The following is a 13,186-nucleotide window of genomic DNA, read 5'->3' as shown; positions in this document are numbered from 1 at the left end:
CCTGTTTGTCCTAGCTCCACAATGTCCAATTTTGAGCTGTGGTACATCAGCACATGTCTCTCTCCCCCTTTTTTCTGGAACAGAACTCCATTTACCATCCCTTCTGTTTCAGAAAAATCGAAATGAAAGTCAGCATTGTAGTCTGGGGAGCAGAGATGGGCAGCTTGTCCCAAGGCTTGCTTGGTCTTGGTGAAGGCTTCCTCGCCTTCTATGGTCCAGATGAGTTCAGCGGTGAGGTTTCTGTTTCCTGCTTCCGCAAGCATGTCTCTGAGAGGTTGGGTCAGATTGACGTACTCTGGTACATGAGTTCTGCTATAACCCGTCAGACCGAGAAATGCTAGCATGTGTTGTACAGTCTTTGGTTTGCCATGTGACAGTATTTCGTTAGGCCGTCTTCTGTACCTAAGTTCTTTCTGCTGGGATCCTTTTCTGCATCCCCGTGGAATCCTCCCGCTTGTGATGCGCCCTTCTCAACATTGCCGTTTTGACCTCCCCAGTCCTTCTCCCTTGCTGATCCAATCCCTTGTGTCCCACTATTTCCCACGTAGTCATGATAGTTTGTTCTATTCAATAGCTCAGTCATTCCTTGTGATCCCTTCTCCTTTCTTCTGTCTTCACTCATTTGTCTTGCTTCTTTGTCCATGGTAATGCTCTCCAGACCTCCAGAGGAATTTTGAAGTGACTGGGCATGATATAGTGATTGGGCAGGCCGAGAGGCCTGGGCAGGCTCCAAGATACTGTGGGGCAAGTGGCTTGGAACTGGGGTAGAGAGAACATCCTTTTGGAACCCTCTCTCTTTCATGTTCATGCTGTGTTCCACCATGCTGTGTTCCACCATGCTGTGTTCCACCATGCTGTGTCCACCATGCTGTGTTCCACCATGCTGTGTTCCACCATGCTGTGTTCCACCATGCTGTGTTCCACCATGCTGTGTTCCACCATGCTGTGTTCCACCATGCTGTGTTCCACCATGCTGTGTTCCACCATGCTGTGTTCCACCATTCTCTGTTCCTCGTCTGAGAGTTTTGTGAGTTGTTTCAGCACGGATCCCATACGTGCGCTTCTCTCACTTTCCTCGACTTCCAAAACTCCTCCACTCACCTGGTACACGGGTGCTTGAATGGAAGTAGAACGAAAAGGATTGCTATTGGATGAATATGCCGGAGGGTCGGCAACTTGGGACAAATCTGGGTAGAGCTGAGGAGTTTGAGAGATGTGTACCTTCTGATCTTTGTTGTCATCTTTTGTCTCTCCCGCTTCCTTGACCACGCAGATTGTACCCTCCGCAGTTGGTGGTACATATTTAAGATGGAAAAGAAGACTCACGACTCGAGCCTTCCTCTTTTCAGCTTTCTGAAATGCTCTATGTGCGGCGCCGAATCGTCTTTTCCCCGCTTTCTCCCAAGCTGCGGCATGTTGCAGATATTCTCCGTTTTCATAGTCAACAACTGCTCTTCGTTGTCTTGCAGTAAGACCTGGCTTGTCATCTTCTGAGATTAGTCTTCTTGTTTGCCACAGCTGGAGCAGCTCTTCCATCTTTTCTCTGACTTTCCTTCTTTCAGCAGGTTCAGTGGAGGCTTCCAGCCTTTTGAATATTGTCACTTTCAAGTCCGCTGTGGATACAGTCTTGACTGGTTTTAGGTCCCCCTTGTCCGCCATTGTAACTGATGTACGCAGTATCCCACTAAAGGACAAATGTTGTTTATTTTTTTAATTAAAATTTTTTAACTTTAAGAAAATGGTTTAAACAAAACAAAATTTGATAAAACATAAATGTTTTTAATTTCAGGATTTCCTAAAAATGTTAATCTAAAAACAAATTTGTAATATTAAAATTGGGTTAAACAAAAACAAACTTTAGCTCAAAAGCAAAAATAAAATGAATGTTAATCAAAGTAGCTCTTTTTGTTTTCTAATATTTTGTCTAAAAATAAATGAAAGCGAAGTTTTAATCAAAATAAATGTTCAATTAATCAATGTTAGTGAACAAAATGTTAATCTGAAAATCTAAATGAAAATTGCAATAAAAAATGTAATGAATTGTTTAATTGTTGATTAGAAAAATGTTAATCAAAATGTTTCTATTTTTCAAACAGAAATGTCAATTTGCAAAAATATTTTTTAATCAAAAGATATAAAAATTGTAATAAAAATAAATGAACAGAGAATTTTAATGAAAAAATAAATGTTCAATTGGTCACTCAATATTAGAGAAAAATTAATCAAGAATGTCTTAATTCAAAAGTCCATCTACTCTATCCTTGGATTTCAATTGGTTTTTTAATTGTAATTTACCAATTTGTCTGCTGGTGCACGATTTTAAATGTAGGTGCACTTTAATTGCCATCCTACAGGTGGAGGTGTTTAAATTTTGTAAAGTTTCTATAAACTTTTAGTTGTAGTCTCAATTTTGTCCACCAGAGGCATTTAGCTATCAACCGGATGTGGGTTTTTTGTTGAATTCCCACCGGATGAAGAAGGATCGAAAATGGAGGTTTCTTTGTTCTAAATTTTCTCTCCTTTCAGTTTGGAGAAAACTTGCATCTTTGGTTTAATCACTCGGTCACTACATCACTTATGCATTTTATTTCCACCCAAAATGCTCCAGCGTAAGACTCAAGGTTTAGTTTATCACAACTTACTTTCTCATGCCTCGTAACATCAAGTAGGCGGAATTAGCGACCCAGCATCACTTGGCCATAGTTAGCTGGTCCTAATCTCTGAGGCCTTTCACAAAAACGTCTCCTTCTTTCACGTTTTTCCAACTTAAAACTACTTCACATACACTCCACGGTTCTCTTTGATTTCACAACCGTCCACCAGTCAGTTTGAACAGTTTTCACCTGTTCTACAAACTCCAATGCATTAGCTAAATATCAGCGCTAGCTTAGCCTCGCCTTAGGCCTGCTTGAGATACACTTTACTCACAACAATACAACAATACAACAATACAACAAATCTTAACATTCTTATTTTACCACTATGCTGTCCAAAGGAGATGATATATAACGTCTCTGAGACTATGAGGCGATCGTCATCGATTTCACATAATTCAGGCTTATATTCAATATTCTCCTTTCGCTACAACACTAGCTTCTAATGCTAGGCTTCCCGTAAGTCTTGTAATTAAACTATACCTATTTGCCTTCTGTAGGACTTCTTTAACATTTAACTAACTAAGTTTTCTTAGCTACCTTCCTTAGGTATTTTCATATTAAACTAAATCAATGCAAACTTTCCATAAGCTTTATCCAGTACCAGACTGGACAGCCTCCGTGGGATTTTTGAGTAAATATAAGCTTACCATAAGCTTTATCCAGTACCAAACTGGACACCCTCCGTGGGATTTTTGAGTAAATATAAGCTTACCATAAGCTTTATCCAGTACCAAACTGGACACCCTCCGTGGGATTTTGTTAATAATTACCGTTCCCTACGGGTTTTTAAACACAATTAATATTTTCAATGCTTGCTCTTATCACATGTATTTCAACATTCAAGATTGCTTTTTATCGTTGAACAGCAGTTGTATTAGCTATGACCGTCGAACATTGTTGCTGGCATTCATTAATAAGTTTTCCTAATCTACCTGCAGTGAATATTTGATTTAACCGGTGTTCACTCTCACCTGATCTTGTGCACGTGCAATGAATACCAGACAACGATACTCGGCAATCGTTCTTCACTTCTCCTTGCAGGAGCCCACCCAGGAACGCCAATTAATGGTGACGGGTCTTTAGTCATTTAGTCCTGTGGTCCTTGTTTTTTTGGGGACGGGGATAATGGTGGTGGTCTTGAAGCATGCTGGCACGTGGCATGTCTCCAGTGAGGTGTTAAAAAGGTATGTGAACAGACAGTAACAGAGTCATTGGCTGAGAACTGGTGTTGTAGTTTCTCAGAGTACTAATGGTGTGGAAAGTTGGAGAACTCGGAGCTTGAATGTCGAATCAAAACAGCAATCCTCTAGTTCAATCGATATATTTATTAACGTGATAAGTCAAACATAGAAAATACTCTCAGCTGAGGACACAATTCGCACCGCCGTTTCCACAGACCGAACGCTCAAAGAACCCCAGTTTCCTGTCTGACGGCTCCGCTCAAGTGTGTACAAAGAGTTGTAAAACATCGCATCTAATACATGGAGCAGGCGTTGACCTTCTCCTCATTGGTCCCCGTTGGCGCCATCACGCTCCTCCGTCAGCAGTCAGAAAGTGATGGTTTGTTGACCTGTTTTCTTAAAGGGGAAGTGCCCCTATTATGTTTGTAATACATTCAGTGCAGAAAATACATAATTGTGCAGAAACATATTCGTAGTGTAGAAATATATATTGATTGAGGTAGACAAATACATATGATAGTCTTTCCAGTGTGGATTAATACAATCAGGAGTAATTTACTTCACAGTACTGTCGTTTAGCTTCTCTTACCGCCTTGCTGAACTTGTACTTTGACTCTTTAAACAAGGGGTGTCCAAACTTTTTTCACTGAGGGCCACATACAGAAAAATATACGAAGGGCTGGGCCACTCATACTTTTGAGGTATATTGCCTAAAGAAAAATAATCAAATGTAGGTAAATTATGTTTGATAATTGAAAATGCTTAAATCAAATCAAATCAAATCAAATTTATTTGTATAGCCCAATATCACAAATTATACATTTGTCTCAGTGTGCTTTACAGACTGTACAGGTTACGACATCCTCTGTCCTTAGACCCTCGCATCGCACAAGGAAAAACTTCCTAAAAGAAACCCCAAAATTAAAGGGGAAAAAATGGAAGAAACCTCAGGGAGAGCAACTGAGGAGGGATCCCTCTCCCAGGACGGACAGACGTGCAATAGATGTCGTGTGTACAGGATAAACAACATAGTACAAATACAACATTTGACAGAAATTATGTTGTGTTGGAAAAAAAAGAAATAGAAAGTATGGATGAATCCAGGAAAATGTCAACAAGGCTTCCCGGTGTCCAGCAGGACCAGGTCAGCAGGCGCTGTCACGATTCATGATCCTGACGTAAACTTTATCAGTGGCAACCTGCCACATGAGAGACAGACACTCCGGGGATGATACCCCGGATGGTGAGTTAGTAACATACATTTACATAAATGCATACAGATAGAGAGGGAGAAGAAGAGAGAGGGAGGGGAGGAGAGAGGAAGAGAAGGAAGAGAGCAGGGAGGTGTCCCCCGGCAGTCTAAGCCTATAGCAGCATAACTAGGGGCTGATCCAGGGCAAACCTGAGCCAGCCCTAACTATAAGCTTTATCAAAAAGGAAAGTCTTTAGCCTACTCTTAAATGTGGAGAGTGTGTCTGCCTCCCGAACACAAACTGGAAGCTTTTTGCAATGTTACGTAGATGAAAGAAGGCAGTCCTTGAGATTTGTTTTATGTGGGAGTTAAACGACAGATCTTGATCAAAGATGACGCCAAGATTCCTTACAGTGGTGCTGGAGGCCAAGTTAATGCCATCCAGAGCTTCTATGTCATTAGAAAATGCGTTTCGGAGGCGTTTAGGGCCAAGTATAATAACTTCAGTTTTGTCTGTGTTTAACATCAAAAAGTTGCTAGACATCCAAGTTTTTATGTCCTTAAGGCATGCTTGAAGTTTAGCCAATTGATTGGTTTCATCTGGTTTAATTGATAGATATAATTGGGTATCATCCGCATAACAATGAAAGTGTATAGAGTGGTTCCTTATAATATTGCCCAAAGGAAGCATATATAAGGTGAATAGAATCGGTCCAAGTACAGAACCCTGCGGAACTCCAAGACTGACTTTGGCTGTCATGGAGGATTTATCGTTAACAAGTACAAATTGAGATCGCTCAGATAAATAGGACTTGAACCAGCTTAGTGCGGTTCCTTTTATGCCAACACAATGTTCCAGTCTCTGTAGTAGAATGTCATGATCAACAGTGTCGAAAGCAGCACTGAGGTCTAACAAGACAAGAACAGAGACAAGTCCTTTGTCTGATGCCAATAGAAGGTCATTGGTAACTTTCACCAGTGCCGTCTCTGTGCTATGATGAACTCTAAATCCAGATTGAAAAACCTCAAATAAACTATTATGTAAAAAGTCACACAACTGTTTTGCGACTGCTTTCTCAAGGATTTTAGCGAGAAAGGGTAGGTTAGATATCGATCTATAGTTGGCTAAAACCTCTGGATCAAGACTAGGCTTTTTAAGAAGTGGTTTTATTACAGCTACTTTAAAGGATTTTGGTACGTAGCCAGATAATAGAGACAGGTTGATCATATTTAATAACGAAGTGTTAATTAAGGGTAAAACTTCTTTAAATAGTTTAGTTGGAATCGGGTCTAAAAGACAGGTTGATGGTTTAGACGATGAGATTGTTGAAGTTAGTTGGTTAAGGTTGATTGGAGTAAAACAGTCTAGATATATTTCAGGAGTTACAGATGTTTTTAAAATTCCAACAGTTGAAGTTAAGTCATTACCAATTGAGGTCAGGAGGAGATTAATTTTGTCTCTAATAATTATAATTTTATCGTTAAAGAAACTCATGAAGTCGTCACTACTGAGAGATATAGGAACAGAAGGCTCTGTAGAGCTGTGGCTCTCTGTCAGCCTGGCTACAGTGCTGAAAAGAAACCTGGGGTTGTTCTTATTTTCTTCTATTAAGGAAGAGTAATAAGCTGCTCTGGCATTACGGAGAGCCTTCTTATACGTTTTAAGATGATCTAACCAGACTAAACGACATTCTTCCAATTTAGTGGAACGCCATTTACTTTCAAGATTTCTCGACTTTTGTTTTAGTTTGCGGATTTGTAAATTAAGCCATGGAGCTTTCTTTTTCTGTTTTATGATCTTCTTCTTTAGAGGAGCGACAGAGTCGAGTGTTATTCGCAGTGAGGCTGCAGCGCTATCAACAAGATGATTAATTTGGGAGGGACTAAAGTTAGCATTGGAGTCCTCTGTTATATTGATATTGAGTCCTGGTATTGAATCAAGTGCTGATGGAATCACTTCCTTAAATTTAGTCACAGCACTTTCAGATAAACATCGAGCGTAGGATATTTTGCCTACTGGCTTGTAGTCCAGTAACAGGACTTCAAAAGTTATTAAAAAATGGTCTGATAAAAGAGGATTATGTGGACACACTAATAAACTTTCAATTTCAACACCATATCCCAGAACAAGGTCCAGAGTGTGGTTTAAACAGTGAGTTGGTTCATGTACATTTTGACTGAACCCAATTGAATCTAATATTGAGATAAATGCATTATTAAGGCTGTCATTATCAACATCCACATGAATATTAAAGTCACCTACAATAATTACTTTATCTGTTTTAAGGACTAAATTTGATAAAAATTCTGAGAATTCAGATAGAAATTCAGAATACGGACCAGGAGGGCGGTACACAGTAACAAATACAACTGGCTTTATTGTTTTCCATGTTGGGTTTGAGAGCGTAAGAACAAGGCTTTCAAAAGAGTTATAGTTTAGTTTAGGCTTAGGATTGATCAAGAGGTTTGAGTCAAATATGACCGCAACTCCACCTCCTCGGCCAGTGCCTCGAGGAATGTGAGTATTAATATGACCAGGTGGAGTAGATTCATTTAGACTGACATATTCTTCATGTCTGAGCCAGGTTTCAGTGAGACAAAATAAATCAATCTTATTATCTGATATTAAATCATTTACCAATCCAGCTTTCGTTGATAAAGATCTGATGTTTAAGAGCCCACATTTAATTTTTCGATTTAGTTGTACTTTTGCAGCGGTGGTGTTTATTTTAATTAGGTTTTCATGTATAACTCCTCTTCTGTTAACCATAGACTTGATTAGTTTCAGTGGTCGTGGGGCAGACACAGTCACTATGGGGATTTGAGTGGTGACTGCCCGGAAAGAAGCACAGAGAAGTGTGTAAGACTGCAACTCTTTGTCCTGGTCTCAACTCTGGGTTGTCATGGATTAGGTCCACTAATAGACTGTGTAATATTATTGGATATGAGATCTGCTCCAGCCAAAGTAGGATGGATGCCGTCACTCCTAATCAGACCAGGTCTTCCCCAGAAAGTCCGCCAATTGTCTACGAAGCCCACATCATTATCTGGACACCACCGTGAGAGCCAGCGACGGAATGATGACATGCGGCTAAACATGTCATCATTCAAAAGATTTAGAAGAGGACCAGAGAAAACTACGGAGTCCGACATTGTTTTGGCAAATGTACACACCGACTCCACATTAACTTTAGTACACTCCGATTGACGCAATCGCGTGTCATTACCGCCGACGTGAATAACAATCTTACTGTATTTACGTTTAGCCTTAGCCAGCAGTTTCAAATGTGCTTCTATGTCGCCCGCTCTGGCCCCCGGAATGCACGTGACTGTCGTCGCTGGTGTCTCAAAATGAACGTATCTCAAAATTGAGCTACCGATAACCAGAGTTGGCTTCTCAGCTGGTGTGTCACTGAGTGGGGAGAATCTGTTAGAAACAGCAAGCGGTTGGTGGTGAACCGTGGGCTTCTGATAACACTTCTTTCGGACAGTCACCCAGTCTCCCGGCTGCTCGGGTCCCGCCGGGGGACGGCTAACAGGAGACACCACTGGTCGGCCCGCACCGACTATAGGGGGCTTGCTAACAGCTACACTTGCTAACCGCTGACTAGCCATGGTGCGGAGCCGCTCATCTATCCCTCTAAAACTCGCCTCCAACCCTGCGTATAAACTACATTTAATACACGTACCATTATCACTAAAGGAGGCCGAGCAATAGCTAAACATGAAACACACCGAGCAGGAGAGAGCAGAAGAGGGAGATGCCATCGCTAGCTGCCGAGCTGCAGCAGCTAACGTTAGCAGAGCCGAACGGAGCGTAAAGAATTGAGGATTTAGCGAGAGTCGCTAAGAGAAGGAGAATAAGGAGAGAGTTGTAAGTGCTTAGGAAGTACAAGTATAGTTTTAGATAGATGACAGGTAATTAGCCGATGTGATCAAGAATATAACAACATTAACTGGGTCAAGCTGGAGCTGCCGAAGTATGCTACCAGCAACACAGAAACATTAACAACCGGAAATGACGCGCTTACCGTAACCACGTAACCAACGTTTCCAGGATGACACGGGGAGCACAAGGAGACATCTGCAAGGGTGACACTTAGATGACGATCTGACGGGTGGGCTTTCTATTAATGAGGTTTCATTTATTTTGTAACAATAAGGGTTTGCAGCTCATTCTCAGAACAGAAGCCTCAGATTGCTTCTTAGTCAGGAGGTGATTTATTGAAAAATTGAGCTTATTCACATGAATACTGTGTAATATATGTTTTAACTCGCCTATAATGGGAACAGCGTTGCACTCAGTGGGAGCAGTGATGCTGCGCTTTGGACTGAAGGATGCTGCAGGTGAGGAGTAAGTTTGGTGGTTGAGATATGAACGACATGTCAGTCGTTTAGGTTCTCAATCTGCTCTTGTTCAGAGTTAACAAAAAATGTTTGCTCACATATATGAGCCGAACAGACTCATCATTCTTTGTGCGTGGCTTCTCATCAGAGGAAACTTTTCCAAGCTCCAGTAGAAGTCGGGGAGGGAGAGAAACTGATGTTGATTCTTCAGGGAATTATCGTATGTAATTATTATATATAAGTTCTAGTTGCAGACTCTCTTAATTAAACTTATTCTGCATTCATCAGGAAGGGAGTCGAGAACAGCTCGATTTCTTTCTCAATGATAGAAAAATCTTGGAAGTGCTGACTGAATTCTGTCATGAGCGACGTGAATACAGACATATATTTCCCCTTGTTATCAGAAAGGTTGGCCTTTGGAAAAGCACATTTGATTTCGGACAGCGTGGGGAAGTGCGCAACATTGAAGTTGCGTAGTTGTGTCTCAAAGAGATGGAGCTTCACACAGAATGCTTTCTTGTTCAGTGTTGAGATGACCAGTAAGATAAACTAAAAATGCCAGGTCTGCCAAACATGGAGGGTCACTCAGCTCATGAAGAGGTCGGTCTTTCTCTTTCAAAAACAGATCAATTTATGATCTCAGATCTCCCCGCAAAAAAATTAACAGCTGTGCGGTGTCTGTCGCATCTGTGCTCTCATCACATGCTATCCAGTAAACATCTAAAGCACAAGCTTTATCTGACACTTGATGTTTTAAGTTAGCTGACAAGTCAAAACTGTGTTTATGTGTTAGAACTAAGAAGTACAAAACATTCAAGCGCAAGTTTCTATCTGGGCCATATTCCATTGTACTTTTAGAATTTTCTGCGGGCCAATTCAAAATGGACCACGGGCCGCAGTTTGGACACCCCTGCTTTAAACCTTACGCTGTCCCCACTCTTGAATGTGTCCTCCTTTTCCAACCGTAACTGCCTGAGTTTGGCTGTGAACCAGGGTTTGTCATTGTTGTAACTCACCCTGGTGCGTGATGGTACACAGCTGTCCTCACAGAAGCTGATGTATGACGTCACAGCCTCTGTATACTCATCCAGACAGTTGGTAGCTGTCATCGTTGCACCAGCCACTGTTGATATAAAAACAGATTATTTTGCTTTGCCTGCGAGTTCTGTGTTACGATCCGCTCTGAAGAGTTGGAAGCCTGCTAGCTTCGGCCCAGCATACGGGATCGTTTAGTACAGCCACATCTCCGTGAAACACAAAGCGGAGGATGAAGAAAAGTCTGTTTTTCGCCACAAGTAGCTGAAGTTCGTCCAGTTCAGAGACGCACAAGCACTCCAGCACGTCTTCCCCTCCTCCGGCGTTTAATTGTATGACCAAAGGTGAGCGCACCTTTGACCAACATGTCCAATAATTCGACTGATGAACAGAGAAACGTTGGAAATAAATGCACTGGAGTTGTTCCTCTGATGTTCATGAGCTCTTCTTGAGTGAAAAAGCTCAGGGTATCACAAAAAACAGAGTTTACGAAAAAAAACAAGATAAACAAAATGTGCACCAACGCAGCCGTCCGTGGCGCCATTTTACATATACTCGTGCCCCAAACTACCTCCTCATGGGGCTCCCTCATTATAATTCCTCTTACAAAGGCAACACGCCTGTCAGGTCACAGGTGGAGGCTAGGTGAGAACAGCATTTCCAAACACATTCTCTTGGCTTTGATCCAGTTCACTATCTATCCTTTAGTCAGCTTTGCGGAGCTCTCACATTGGCTGAGGTTGTGATCTTACACACTGTCCTTGCAGTATATCTTACCCTTTTCTTGGGTCTGGAAAGAAGTAGTGCTTTGGAGGGTAGGTCAGATAGAGGATATTTGGTAATTCCTGTCCCTTACATTACCATAGAGACCTTCTCCTTAAAACATATGCTTAGAGACCTTCTCCTTAAAACATATGCTTACACTTGTCCTTCTTGCTGTGAGCTTGAAGAGAGAGCTCAAGATAAGGGCATCTGCCTTCATCCAATCTGAGAAGTCAATGAGCTAAAGCTCAATTTTGTCCGGGTCCTTCCTATGTTGTTGACATAACCTCTCTTGCTGGTGCTTGGGGAACCTACTGAGAAGGCGTTTTACATTTGAGCGGCAGTTCCTCATGGCCTTCGTCTTGGAGAGACTTCAGCAGGTATGTATTCCATGTCCTCTATCTCCTTCAGTGCAAACTTATCCATCCGTAGTGTTCATACAGAGCTCATACAAATAGAGTAGGGCATACTGGATTCCGCATGAACTATCACTAGGCAACGAGCATGCAGCATCTTGACATGTTTCAGCAGGATGGCATACTTGTAATGCCCAGACAGAGAAGGATGCAGGAGGGTGCAGAGGGAAAGGTGTAGCTCCCTCTATTGGGCTCTATCCACTTTTGTAAAGGTTGGGTCTTCTGAATCTGGAGGAGCATACTGATACACTGTGGAGGGGAAACGGTTCAGCATGACTGGTTTACCTTGGTAGAAGGGGTAGAGCATATAAGGACCCATTTCCTGTGGAACTATTTGCCATCCTTGTTGTCGAGGCACAAATGGGATAAGGACAAGAAGAACCTCACCGTTGGCAAGGTGGTGATGGTGATTGACCAGAGGCTACCTCAAGCGTTGTGGCCCGTGGGATGGATCACTAAGGTCCGCCAAGGTGCAGGTGGAGTTGAGAGGATCTACAGCAGTGGCCAAGCTCTTTGGGTGCCAGCCTTACCAGAGGGTGCCGCGACAACAGCCCCTGTATCTAGTTTCCTAAAGCTAATTCACACCCTGAATTATGGTGTGACTGTAGAAAAGGCTCAAGTATACAAACCCTTATTGTCTCCCCTGTCTACCGCGCAGACTCCAAAGCTCGTTGAACAAAGGCTTCATGCACATTCTGCATTGGTGGCATGAAGGATGGGCTTCTAGCAGGACTGAGTTACTCTTTCTCCTCTTCGTACATGTGGATATGCGCTACACTACGTTGACCTTCATGTTTTAACTAAATAATCATTGAGGTATCTTGGGCAAACGGATGGTGAAGCAGGGATACTAGATCCCTCTCCAGTGGTTGCCATATCATTAACTCTATCTGTCTCGAAGGACCAAAAAAAGTAATGAAGCTCTTGTGGTTACGGAATTTATTCAGTGATATGGGGTGTCTAGTCGTGACACAGGAGGCAGTGATCTCACTTTAAGGTTTTATTAATAAATTAAATATAAATACATATTCAGAAGCACTAATCCTATTACACAATTCTGTAGAAGTGCATTTCTAAAGGAGAGGGGAACTAAACAACAGTGTAAATAACCTAAAACAAAAGGGTTAGGGTTAGAGAAAAACAATTTCAGAAAAACATTAAATTTCATGATAAAGGCTTAAATTCTCAAAAAAAGGACTTACAACTCTTACAGGAAATATACAGTGCTAAACAAATACTGAAGACTATAAACTTCAATGGTGAAGTGAATTGCTACATAAACAGCTGGTTAACCTAATACATCATTGTACAAATTAAAAACAGTGTTCATATCTATAAAATTAAAATATAACACTTATTTATGGGCATGGCCATGGACTCACACGAACACCAACTGAAACTTAACTGCAGAACAGAGGGAAACTAAACTGACAGCTGTTCTTTACAAGCCAGCACAAGCCAAAAAAGGAAATTGTATTGTATTGTTTTATACTATTTAAATGTTTCAATATACAAAACAATCAGAGGACAACATAAAATTAAGGTGAAAAATTAAATAACATAAATAAATACATTAATCATCAGTACACATAAAGA

The sequence above is a fragment of the Cottoperca gobio genome, chromosome 8 (genome assembly GCF_900634415.1).
Source record: "Cottoperca gobio chromosome 8, fCotGob3.1, whole genome shotgun sequence".
Classification (NCBI taxonomy): domain Eukaryota; kingdom Metazoa; phylum Chordata; class Actinopteri; order Perciformes; family Bovichtidae; genus Cottoperca; species Cottoperca gobio.
Note: the sequence above shows the minus strand (reverse complement) of the source record.